General features: G+C 44.6%; 1 pseudogene across 1 annotated transcript in view; it reads right to left on the bottom strand.

The window, feature by feature from the left end:
• The window catches only part of LOC311101797 (arf-GAP domain and FG repeat-containing protein 1-like), a 37,934-nt pseudogene that overhangs the window by 18,591 nt on the left and 6,761 nt on the right, over positions 1-12,582 (bottom strand). Inside the window, exons 2-6 of the transcript XR_014615756.1 lie at positions 10,779-10,872; positions 9,269-9,384; positions 8,324-8,486; positions 3,993-4,173; positions 294-404 (exon numbers count right to left, since the gene is read on the bottom strand). The product of XR_014615756.1 is annotated as an arf-GAP domain and FG repeat-containing protein 1-like (transcript). The remainder of the gene's footprint in view (positions 1-293; positions 405-3,992; positions 4,174-8,323; positions 8,487-9,268; positions 9,385-10,778; positions 10,873-12,582) is intronic.

Raw genomic sequence — 12,582 nt, forward strand, 5'->3', positions numbered from 1 at the left:
TGGGGAGGAGAGACAGTGAGTGACATAGACAGACAAACACAAGGGACAGATAAAGACAGTAGACAAATCATATGGAGATCTGTCTCCTAACATAAACAACAACACAGACAAAATGGACACAAAAAGCATGACAAGTAGGAGTGAGTGAACTGATGTGAGTGTGAGCATGTAACGGAGAGAGAAAGAGAGAGAGAGAGAGACAGAGAGAGAGAGAGAGAGACAGAGAGAGAGAGAGTATGTGAACATGTGAGTGTGTGTGTGAGATCGAGGCAGGTGAATGGAACATGCTCTACCTGTATGTGAGGTCTGGAAGGGGGCTTGGGGTGCCGAGGGGAAAGCACCCGATGGACCCGCGCTCCCAAATGCATCAAAGTTAGCAAAGTCTGCGTTTGCGTTCTGAGCAGCTGGAGGTTTGTCCGAGGGTCAAACACACATAAAATCAAAAAGGACAAACAAAACAAGAAACAATGAATGAGATGATTAACGGTCACATATGACACAGACTGCAACCCAAATGGCACCCTATTCCTATAGCGCACTAATTTTAACCAGAGCACCTTGGTCAAAAGTAGTGCACTACATAGGTTATAGGGTGCCATTTGGGATGAACCCACAGAAATGACACATTGAGGGATATGGAACTAAACTAGATGGAGCTAATGACAGACTGGCACCAGATGACAATGACAAACCAAAAATGGATGTGATGATTACAGGTCCACCTTCTCCCATAGGGCACTGCCCTGAACCTAAGCTCATGTTCCCTTCTAGTGTGTGTGCCACTGTCTGGGTTCAATGTAAAACAGATTTTAAATGAAGCACAGTACATCCATTCATTTCACGCTTTCTCATCATCATGGCAATTCTGAATAATAAAAATACAAAATCAACCAAAGCAAAGTTGGTAGAATTCATAGAATTATGCAGACCACCATAGTCCCTGTGCCCAAGGACACTAAGATAACCTGCCTAAATGACTACCGACCCGTAGCACTCACGTCTGTAGCCATGAAGTGCTTTGAAAGGCTGGTCATGGCTCACATCAACACCATTATCCCAGAAACCAATTTGCTTAACGCCCCAACAGATCCACAGATGATGCAATCTCTATTGCACTCCACACTGCCCTTTCCTACTTGGACAAGAGGAACACCTACGTGAGAATGCTGTTCATTGACTACAGCTCAGCGTTCAACACCATAGTGCCCTCAAAGCTCATCACTAAGCTAAGGATCCTGGGACTAAACACCTCCCTCTGCAACTGGATCCTGAACTTCCTGACGGGCCGCCCCCAGGTGGTAAGGGTAGGTAACAACACATCTGCCACGCTGATCCTCAACACGGGGGCCCCTCAGGGGAGCGTGCTCAGTCCCCTCCTGTACTCCCTGTTCACCCATGACTGCATGGCCAGGCACGACTCCAACACCATCATTAAGTTTGCTGACGACACAACAGTGGTAGGCCTGATCACCAACAACGATGAGACAGCCTATAGGGAGGAGGTCCGAGACCTGGCCGTGTGGTGCCAGGATAACAACCTCTCCCTCAACGTGACCAAGACAAAGGAGATGATTGTGGACTACAGGAAAAAAAAAAAAGAGGACTGAGCACGCCCCCATTCTCATCGACGGGGCTGTAGTGGAACAGATTGAAAGCTTCAAGTTCCTTGGTATGCACATCACCAACGAACTATCATGGTCCAAACACACCAAGACAGTCGTGAAGAGGGCACAACAAAGCCTATTCCCCCTCAGGAGACTGAAAAGATTTGACATGGGTCCTCAGATCCTCAAAAAGTTCTACAGCTGCACCATCGAGAGCATGCTGACTGGTTGCATCACCGGCTGGTATGGCAACTGCTCGGCCTCCGACCGCAAGGCACTACACAGAGGGTAGTGCGTACGGCCCAGTACATCACTGGGGCCAAGCTTCCTGCCATCCAGGACCTCTATACCAGGCGGTGTCAGAGGAAGGCCCTGAAAACTCCAGCCACCCTAGTCATAGACTGTTCTCTCTACTACCGCACGGCAAGCGGTACCAGAGCGCCAAGTCTAGGTCCAAAAGGCTTCTCAACAGCTTCTACCCCCAAGCCATAAGACTCCTGAACAGCTAATCATTGCTACGGACTATTTGCACTGCCCTCCCACCCCCACCCCCCTCTTTTACATGCTGCTACTCTGTTTATTATTTATGCATAGTCACTTTAACTCTACCCACATGTACATATTACCTCAATTAGTTCGACTAGCCGGTGCCCCCGCACATTGACTCTGCACCGGTACCCCCCTGTATATAGCCTCCCTACTGTTATTTTATTTTACTGCTGCTCTTTAGTTATTTGCTTTTATTAATTTTTTACTTAACACTTCTATTTTATTTATTTTTTACAAAAATGCATTGTTGGTTATGGGCTAGTAAGTAAACATTTCACTGTAATGTTTACACCTGTTGTATTCGGCGCATGTGGCAAATAACATTTGATTTGATTCATATTTAGTAGGATCTCTATGGTAGAATCTTTGAATTTAGAATATTTGGTTGGTAAGAGTAACAAGTGTTGATTTGAAACTCATTTTATTTCTTTGCCATGGTGATTCTATTCATAAGAATACAATTACATTAGAATATAATGATATCACAATTTTGAAGAGCAACTTCAGTAGAATTTAGAATGTTAGAACGTTTGGTTGACAGGCACCAATGTTGACTTGGAACTCAGTTTTGGTGGCAACAACCTCAAGACTAGACGTGCGACTTGCTTCTGCTATGTAAGATTATAAATTGTTTTATAAATTAACTTTAACACCCAGCGATTTCACCAGTCCGTTCCATGGATGGCACAGAGACATCAGTATCTTCCTGCAAGAACTTCAAATTCCATCAACAATGGTAAGCATCAAATACTGTATTCTTATCATAATTTGGTTCATTTCTGTTTTGATTTGGATTATTATTGTGTATTTCTCAAATTCCATGTAGATACATGGTTTTATTGTAACTTTACGTCAGGTCCTCCCCATTTTCTCAGAGATCTGGCATTGTGAGTGTTACTGGAAGTCCCTAAACATGGCCAGCTTCTGCTACCACAACCAGCACCTGCCTGAGCAGGAGAAACAACATCTGTTCCACAAGCGCATGGAGATGATACGCAAGGTGGAGTTCTATAGAAAAGTCAGGATGGAGTTCTACGAGGATGGAGTTTTACAAGTATTTTCTGATAAAGAGATGGTGAAACTGGAAGCCATCCGGGGGTGATGGGAGTTGGCTGTAGAGATGGGCTTCCTGTGAATCTCTGATTTATTTTGTCAAAGTAGTAGAAAGATAGGATAGGAAAGGATTGCTAGGTATAGTACTTTTAATAAGTGTGTAGGTTATTGTTATTATTGTTATTATTGTCCATTTTATATTTTCAAAAAATCTAATTTTAAGTATAATTGTGATGTGCCTTTTTTGAGTGTGTGTGTGTCTTTAAGCCTCATGTGTGCTTACTTGGTGCTGCCTTTCTGCTCACACTACATTAAGGTAGAACTTTATGGCTCTTTGAGGATGTGAAAACATTATCCTCTGAGCAAACACACGCTAACAGCTTCACGTTGGCCTCATTAGTAACCATGGAGACTGACCGCCCATAGCCCTGTGAGAATTCTATAGTGTCTGGCGATGCCTTACATAGACCAGTGTGATTTGGGGGGGGTCCTGTCAAGGTGTGGTAAAAAAAAAGTGATGGGCAATACTCTTGAAATTAAGGAAACCATAAAGTCTCTAAAGCTTCTCCCACTACCATAAAACACACTTTTGGACAGCTGAAGAAAGCACCCAAATATTTTTCCGGAAATTTACTTTTTCTAATTCCATAAGTATGAGTAAATCATTGACCATTTAACTCCATGCACTATGCAGTAGATGTAACCACTGTGCCCAGCATTTTAATGACTCAAGGTGTAGTGACCGCTCCAGGGTCTGGTGCAGCATGTGACACTCCTCCTGCTTACCTGGGTGACTGTTGAAATGTGCAAAGTTGGCAAAGTTGGCCGCCAAGCCTGCTGCCGTCTGCGAGTGGGATGGAGCGGCGAAAATGTCTCCGCCCAGGTCGCTGAGGAGGTCAAACTTCTTGTCGTGGAACTGCTGCTGGCTCAGCTGAAGGGCCTGGGCCACACGACTCCCCACCGGAGACTGCAGAGACAACAGGGCTGTGTTCATTAGGGCATGCCGTATCAAAACGCTTTGCAACTGAAAACAAAAACAGGCATTTCTAATTGGACAGAAGTTCGGATGGAACCTCCCTGTTTCACTCCATTTCGTGCTAAACATGACCCAGTTACCTCACAGAGATATCCGCACTTCACACTGGTTATCTTGTTGAAAGCAACTCACAGAGATATGTTTTGACTACTAGAGCGAGAAGGGTTTCCTGAACACCTGACCTGACCAAAAACAGTCTATACATCCAATCATAATGTCTATACATCCCATCACATACACACATACAGTAGAAGTCGGAAGTTTACATACACCTTAGCCAAATACATTTAAACTCAGTTTTTCACAATTCCTGACATTTAATCCTAGTAAAGATTCCCTGTCTTAGGTCAGTTAGGATCAACACTTTTTTTTTAAGATTGTGAAATGTCAGAATAATAGTAGAGCGAATGATTTATTTCAGCTTTTATTTATTTCATCACATTCCCAGTGGGTCAGAAGTTTACATACACTCAATTAGTATTTGGTAGCATTGCCTTTACATTATTTAACTTGGGTCAAACGTTTTGGGTAGCCTTCCACAAGCTTCCCACAACAAGTTGGGTGAATTTTGGCCCATTCCTCCTGACAGAGCTGGTGTAACTGAGTCAGGATTGTAGGCCTCCTTGCTCGCACACGCTTTTTCAGTTCTGCCCACACATTTTCTATAGGATTGAGATCAGAGCTTTGTGATGGCCACTTCAATACCTTGACTTTGTTGTCCTTAAGCCATAACTTTGGAAGTATGCTTGGGGTCATTGTCCATTTGGAAGACCCATTTGCGACCAAGCTTTAACTTCCTGACTGATGTCTTGAGATGTTGCTTCAATATATCCACATAATTTTCCATCCTCATGATGCCATCTATTTTGTGAATTCACCAGTCCCTCCTGCAGCAAAGCACCCCCACAGCATGATGCTGCCACCACCGTGCTTCACGGTTGGGATGGTGTTCTTCGGCTTGCAAGCTACCCCCTTTTTCCTCCAAACATAACGATGGTCATTATGGCCAAACAGTTCTATTTTTGTTTCATCAGACCAGAGGATATTTCTCAAAAAAGTACGATCTTTGTCCCCATGTGCAGTTGCAAACCGTAGTCTGGCTTTTTTATGGTGGTTTCGGGGCAGTGGCTTCTTCTTTGCTGAGCGGCCTTTCAGGTTATGTCGATATAGGACTTGTTTTACTGTGGATATAGATACTTTTGTACCTGTTTCCTCCAGCATCTTCACAAGGTCCTTTGCTGTTGTTCTGGGATTGATTTGCACTTTTCGCACCAAAGTACGTTCATCTCTAGGAGAAAGTATGACAGCTGCATGGTCCCATGGTGTTTATACTTGCGTACTATTGTTTGTACAGATGAACGTGGTACCTTCAGGCATTTGAAAATTGCTCCCAAGGATGAACCAGACTTGTGGAGGTCTACAATTATTTTTCTGAGGTCTTAGCTGATTTCTTTTGATTTTCCCATGATGTCAAGCAAAGAGACACTGAGTTTGAAGGTAGGCCTTGAACTACATCCACAGGTACACCTCCAATTTACATTTACATTTTAGTCATTTAGCAGACGCTCTTATCCAGAGCGACTTACAGTTAGTGAATACATTTTTATTTTATTTTTTTATACTGGCCCCCCGTGGGAATCGAACCCACAACCCTGGCGTTGCAAACGCCATGCTCTATCAACTGAGCTACATCCCTGCCGGCCATTCCCTCCCCTACCCTGGACGACGCTGGGCCAATTGTGCGCCGCCCATGAGTCTCCCGGTCCCGGCCGGCTGCGACAGAGCCTGGATTCGAACCAGGATCTCTAGTGGCACAGTTAGCACTGCGAAGCAGTGCCTTAGACCACTGCGCCACTCAGGAGACATGACTCAAATGATGTCAATTAGCCTATCAGAAGCTTCTAAAGCCATGACATCATTTTCTGGAATTTTCCAAGCTGTTTAAAGGCACCGTCAACTTAGTGTATGTACATTTCTGACCCACTGGAATTGTGATACAGTGAATTATAAGTGAAATAATCTGTCTGTAAACAATTGTTGTAAAAATTACTTGTGTCATGCACAAAGTAGATGTCCTAACCGACTTGCCAAAACTATAGTTTGATAACAAGACATTTGTGGAGTGGTTGAAAAACGAGTTTTAATGACTCCAACTTAAGTGTATAACCTCCTACTTCAACTGTATACGCTACCTATCAAAAGTTTGGACACACCTACTCATTCCAGGGTTTTTCTTTATTTGTACTATTTTTTACATTGTAGAATAATAGTGAAGACATCAAAACTATGAAATAACACATATGGAATCATGTAGTAAACAAAAGATGTGTAAAACAAATCAAAGTATATTTTATATTTGAGAATCTTCAAAGTAGCCACCCTTTGCCTTGACGACAGCTTTGCACACTCTTGGCATTCTCTCAACCAGCTTCACCTGGAATGCTTTTCCAACAGTCTTGAAGTAGTTCCCACATATGCTGAGCACTTGTTGGCTGCTTTTCCTTCACTCTGCGGTCCGACTCATCCCAAACCATCTCAATTGGGTTGAGGTCGGGGGATTGTGGAGGCCAGGTCATCTGATGCAGCACTCCATCACTCTCTTTCTTGGTAAAATAGCCCTTACACAGCCTGGAGGTGTGTTGGGTCATTGTCCTGTTGAAAAACAAATGATAATCCCACTAAGACCAAACCAGATGGGATGGCGTATCGCTGTAGAATGCTGTGGTAGCCATGCTGGTTAAGTGTGCCTTGAATTCTAAATAAATCACGAACAGTGTCACCAGCAAAGCATCCCCACACCATAACACCTCCTCCTCCATGCTTTATGGTGGGAAATACACATGCAGAGATAATCTGTTCACCCACACCGCGTCTCACAAAGACACGGCGGTTGGAACCAAAAATCTCAAATTTGGACTCCAGACCAAACGACACATTTCCACCGGTCTAATGTCCATTGCTCGTGTTTCTTGGCCCAAGCAGGACTCTTCTTCTTATTGGTGTCCTTTAGTAGTGGTTTCTTTGCAGGAATTCGACCAGGACGGCCTGCTTCACACAGTCCCCTCTGAACAGTTGATGTTGAGATGTGTCTGTTATTTAAACTCTTTGAAGCATTTATTTGGGCTGCAATTTGTGAGGCTGTTAACTCTCTGCAGCAGAGATAACTCCGGGCCTTCCATTCCTGTCACGGACCTCATGAGAACCAGTTTCATCATAGCACTTGAAGAAACTTTCAAAGGTCTTGAAATGTTCTGTATTGACTGACCTTAAAGTAATGATGGACTGTCGTTTCTCTTTGCTTATTTGAGCTGTTCTTGCCATAATATGGACTTGGTATTTTACCAAATAGGGCTATCTTCTGTATACCCCCCCTACCTTGTCACAACACAACTGATTGGCTCCAACGCATTATGAAGGAAAGAAATTCCACAAATTAACAAGTCACACCTTTTAATTGAAATGCATTCCAGGTGACTACCTCATGAATCTGCTTGAGAGAATGCCAAGCGTGTGCAAAGCTATCATCAAGGCAAAGGGTGGCTATTTGAAGAATCTCAAATATATAATATATTTTGATTTGTTTAACACTTTTTGGGTTACTACATGATTCCATGTGTTATTTCATAGTTTGTATGTCTTCACTATTATTCTACAATGTAGAAAATAGTAAAAAATAAAGAAAAACCCTGGAATGAGTAGGTGTGTCCAAACTTTTGACTGGTACTGTGTGTGTGTGTGTGTGTATATATATATATATATATATATATATATATATATATATATATACACACATACTCTAGACTCTGACATTGCTCGTCCTAATATTTATATATTTCTTAGTTCCATGATTTTACTTTTACATTTGTTGTATTGTTAGATACTACTGCACTGTTGGAGCTTGGAACATAAGCATGTAGCTACACCCGCAATAACATATGCTAAATATGTATATATGATCAACAATATATGATATGATTTGGTCAGGGAAAACATTGTATGGCCTGTTATCAGCCAGCTGAGTAACCAGTGTGTGTGTGTGTGTGTGTGTGTGTGTGTGTGTGTGTGTGTGTGTGTCTCTTACCTGACTGGGTGTGTGCTTGTTGAGGTGCAGGGTGGGGGCTGACTCCCCCAGCAGTGTTTTGAGGGGTCGGACCTCGGGGGTGCTGCTGGTGCTGCTGGCTGACGAGCCTGAGATGGAGGCGTGGACCGAAGCCACCACTTTGGCCTGCTCCGGGGGAACAAACCTAATCACAACAACAATGGTGTTCAATTGATTACACAGCAACATAGACTTTAATTCAAATGGACTCCTATAACCCAGCATCTCAGAGTAAGAGTGCTGATCTAGGATCATAATGAATAAGATTACATGGACAGGGGGGGACCTGATCCTAGATCAGCACTCCTACTCTTTGTGCATACAGGTCCTGAACATTCATTCTAAAGATGTTGGGCTTTGAAAGTAAAGTCTGTAAATGTCTGCTCCTGTGAGAACCTTTATGCAGCGTTTAGATGGTACGAGGTAGACGGCAAACCGGATGTCATGGTTTTCAATAAGGGCACAACGGTGAATGCCGTCAGCCGCCATGGTAGCCGGGACTCAAATATTTCAACATTTGCCATCTGTCATAGCGTTGTTTTCTACCGGATGTTGATTTGCACTGTGTGTTTACTGAAATCACCATAGCAACACATACCGTTGTGCTGGCTTTCTTTTGCCGTCACCCTCTTTCTTGCTTTCTTGTCCCGCTATGCCGACTGGTATGACAGTTTTTAGATGTGTGTAAATATTCTACTTTCCTTTTGGATTCCAATTAACAGTAACATAGATATCATCCACTAAATACACCTGGGTTGTTACTGATGCAAAGTGCCTTGCTGCTCGAAGGCCAACTTCAGTGAGCTGCCCGTCTCTAGGGCTTTCTCATGCAGTGGAGCGAAGTGTCCCAAACGGCACCCTACTCCCTTTTTAGTGCACTCCTTTTGGCCAGAGCCCTATGGACTCTACTCTACAGCAGCCTCTCACCATCTCTTCTTCTCGTATTTCTCCTGAAGGAACTCCTTGACTTTCTGGGGTTCTCTAAAGTCCGGTATGGAGGCGGTTCTGTCGTCGTAAAGCCCCAGCCATATCTGTTTGCATGACTAGAGAAGACAGACGAGACAGAGACAGCAGAAAAACAGGTTTGGTGAAAAATTCAAGGAGAATAAAAGTCACAGGCAAATCAGAAGATGTGGTTCATCCCCTTTACAGAGGAAAAAGACAAACATGAAAGAGAGAGAGAAAAGCCTTCAACCCCTCCAGGCCAAGAGAGCAGCAGCAGAATGTAGCACATTCAGGAACATTCCAGGGTGTCTCTTGGGAGCCCGGAAATGGAGAGCTCTACAGCCAACTTGCCAAGTGCTAAGAGATGTTACAGTACACATGGACACCTAGGATTTTACAATTAGAAGCAGACAAACAACAGAATACATACTGAAACATAGAGACATAGACAGATGGACAGAGAGAGCGAGAAAGAGAGAAAGAAGAGACACACACTATAAAAAGAGGACAGACAGCAGCAGACAGTAAAGTCAAGGCTGAAGATAATGCATGTCCTCCAAGGCTTGTGTCGATGTTTCCAATAGGCTTAGAATATTCTTCTCACATAAAGCACCTGACACACATAGCCTGCAGAACAGCATCAAGGACAAGCACAGGTTCAATTTTGTACCACTACCACCCATATCATCTAACAGAAGCGCATTACTCCAATTTGGAATCCTTGGCAGATTAAAGTGTGTGTGTGTGTGTGTGTGTGTGTGTGTGTGTGTGTGTGTGGGGGGGGGGGGGGGGGGGGGGGGGGTGTCAGGGCCAACTAAATAAATAACCAGACGTGTGGAACGCATGAGAGAGCATCAGAGCACCATCTCCTGAAAGAGCTGCTCTGTGTCTGTTGTGCCGTCGCTACCCGGTCGGCATGCCACCACGCTGTTCTCAGCAAACACACAAATCCCACTTTACAGGACTAAGGGAAATATCAGTTGAATGTCACCCAAAACCAAAAGAGGGATAGGGTGAGGCCGGCCATATAGGATTCTGGAACACAAAGGATGGAATTCCATGTTCTGGGGTTAGAATAAATCTCAGGGCTTTGAGGGCAAGGAGTCAGCCAGCCAGCGCTCCTTAGACTGGTGTGATTAGATTAAAAGGTGGACATACGAAAGGTGGCCTAGCTTGGAGGACAATGGAAGTTGAATAGGCTACTAGCCTGGTCCCAGATCTGTTTGTGTGTCTGGCCATCACAATCAGCATAGAAGTCAGCAAGAGAGCATAAACAGATCTGGGACCAGGCTAGAAAAACAACTTCTTTATCATTATAAACCTATGTGTTTCTGCATTCTATTCTCCATCAGGGTGCTAAGAACAGGAAGAGCTGGACAGTGATAACAGAAAACAAAAACCAGTGTTTTATTTCGGCTTGTTCGCTTCCCTTTGGTTCCTAGTGAATACGACCCAGGCAGACATCAGCCATGTTGACAACAGTCCGACCTACCTCATTGCCGTGTTTCTGGAGGAACTCGATTTCCTGTTGCGTGAAGGTTGTCATGGAGATGGACTTCACTCTGTGGGGTGGGTTCAGCCCTCGCCTGAGGACAGGAGAGAAGGGAATGGGGGAAAGGGGAAGATGGGAGAGGGGAGGAGAGATGAAAGAAGAGGAAGATATGAGAGGGGAGGAGAGGAGAGATGAAAGAAGAGGAAGATGGGAGAGGGGAGGAGAGGAGAGATGAAAGAAGAGGAAGATGGGAGAGGGGAGGAGAGGAGAGATGAAAGAAGAGGAAGATGGGAGAGGGGAGGAGAGGAGAGATGAAAGAAGAGGAAGATGGGAGAGGGGAGGAGAGGAGAGATGAAAGAAGAGGAAGATGGGAGAGGGGAGGAGAGGAGAGATGAAAGAAGAGGAAGATGGGAGAGGGGAGGAGAGGAGAGATGAAAGAAGAGGAAGATGGGAGAGGGGAGGAGAGGAGAGGAGAGGTGAAAGAAGAGGAAGATGGGAGAGGGGAGGAGAGGAGAGGAGAGATGAAAGAAGAGGAAGATGGGAGAGGGGAGGAGAGGAGAGATGAAAGAAGAGGAAGATGGGAGAGGGGAGGAGAGGAGAGATGAAAGAGGAGGAAGATGGGAGAGGGGAGGAGAGATGAAAGAGGAGGAAGATGGGAGAGGGGAGGAGAGATGAAATAGGAGGAAGATGGGAGAGGGGAGGAGAGGAGAGATGAAAGAGGAGGAAGGCGGAGAGGAGAGATTAAAGAAGAGGAAGATAGGAGAGGGGAGGAGAGATTAAAGAAGAGGAAGATGGGAGAGAAGAGGAATAGGAGGGGAGAGAGAACAGCGGAGAGAGGGAAAGAGGAGGGGAGAGAAAGAGGGAAGGGGGTTAATTCAATTGTAAAGCATCACACATGAAGAGCCCTCCCATTAGATGGGATGATAAGATCCAGATCCCTGTACTGACTCCTCCTCAGACTGGAAACATTCATTAGGAACGTGCTGAGTTCTGCTGGGCTTATTACTGTAGAATCTGGGACAAGGACAGAACAGAGACACATCACTAGAGAGGAGGGGGAGCGAGAGACGGAGAGAGAGCAATTCTTCCCTTGTGTAGCCTAACAACACGGGGGGAGCGCGAGAGAGAGAGTGAAGGAGCACGAGGGAGCGAGAGAGAGAGTGAGATAAATTCTACCCTTGTATAGCCTAACAACACGGTTACTGAACCCCGGGTTGCCGTCACGACACACAAGACATAAGACTGTGTTAGCTCACTGAGCTTAATCCTAAATGGTAGGCCTAGATCTAAGAGTCAACACTAGTCTTTCAGTCTCATGCGAGGTTACTTATAATGCAATGCTCGTTGAGTGACCTAGCTCCGCTACACTTGAAGGGAGTTAGCATTAGCCTAGGTGTATATGTGTGTGTGTGTGTTTGATGAAAGTGTGTGGGCTTTTAGAGTATGTGTTCGAGTTCCCTTGTGATGTGTTAGTGAGCCATCAGGGAGGCTGCTTTCCTGCCTCCATTTCCTGTGCACGGCTCTGCACCTGTGTGCTTGTGTGCGTGCCATTTCAAGAGAGGAGAAAAGAAGTCTGCTGAGGAACAGGTGAAACTGTACCCTGTGTTACTCAGGTCACCTGAGCCTCAGCACTTCTTAATGAGATTGGTCTTGTTAACATTTGCTCTAGACCAGTGGTTTTCATCCTGTGGTCCGGGGTACTGTAGCTGGTCTGCAATTTTTTGTAATGTTTTGTTTTTATATTTTATTTTTCTTCTAAGAATAATAACAGTTGGCAGAATTAAATGGTATAATACACAATTTT

Source organism: Coregonus lavaretus, assembly GCF_964263955.1.
Source record: "Coregonus lavaretus genome assembly, chromosome: 26".
Lineage (NCBI taxonomy): Eukaryota > Metazoa > Chordata > Actinopteri > Salmoniformes > Salmonidae > Coregonus > Coregonus lavaretus.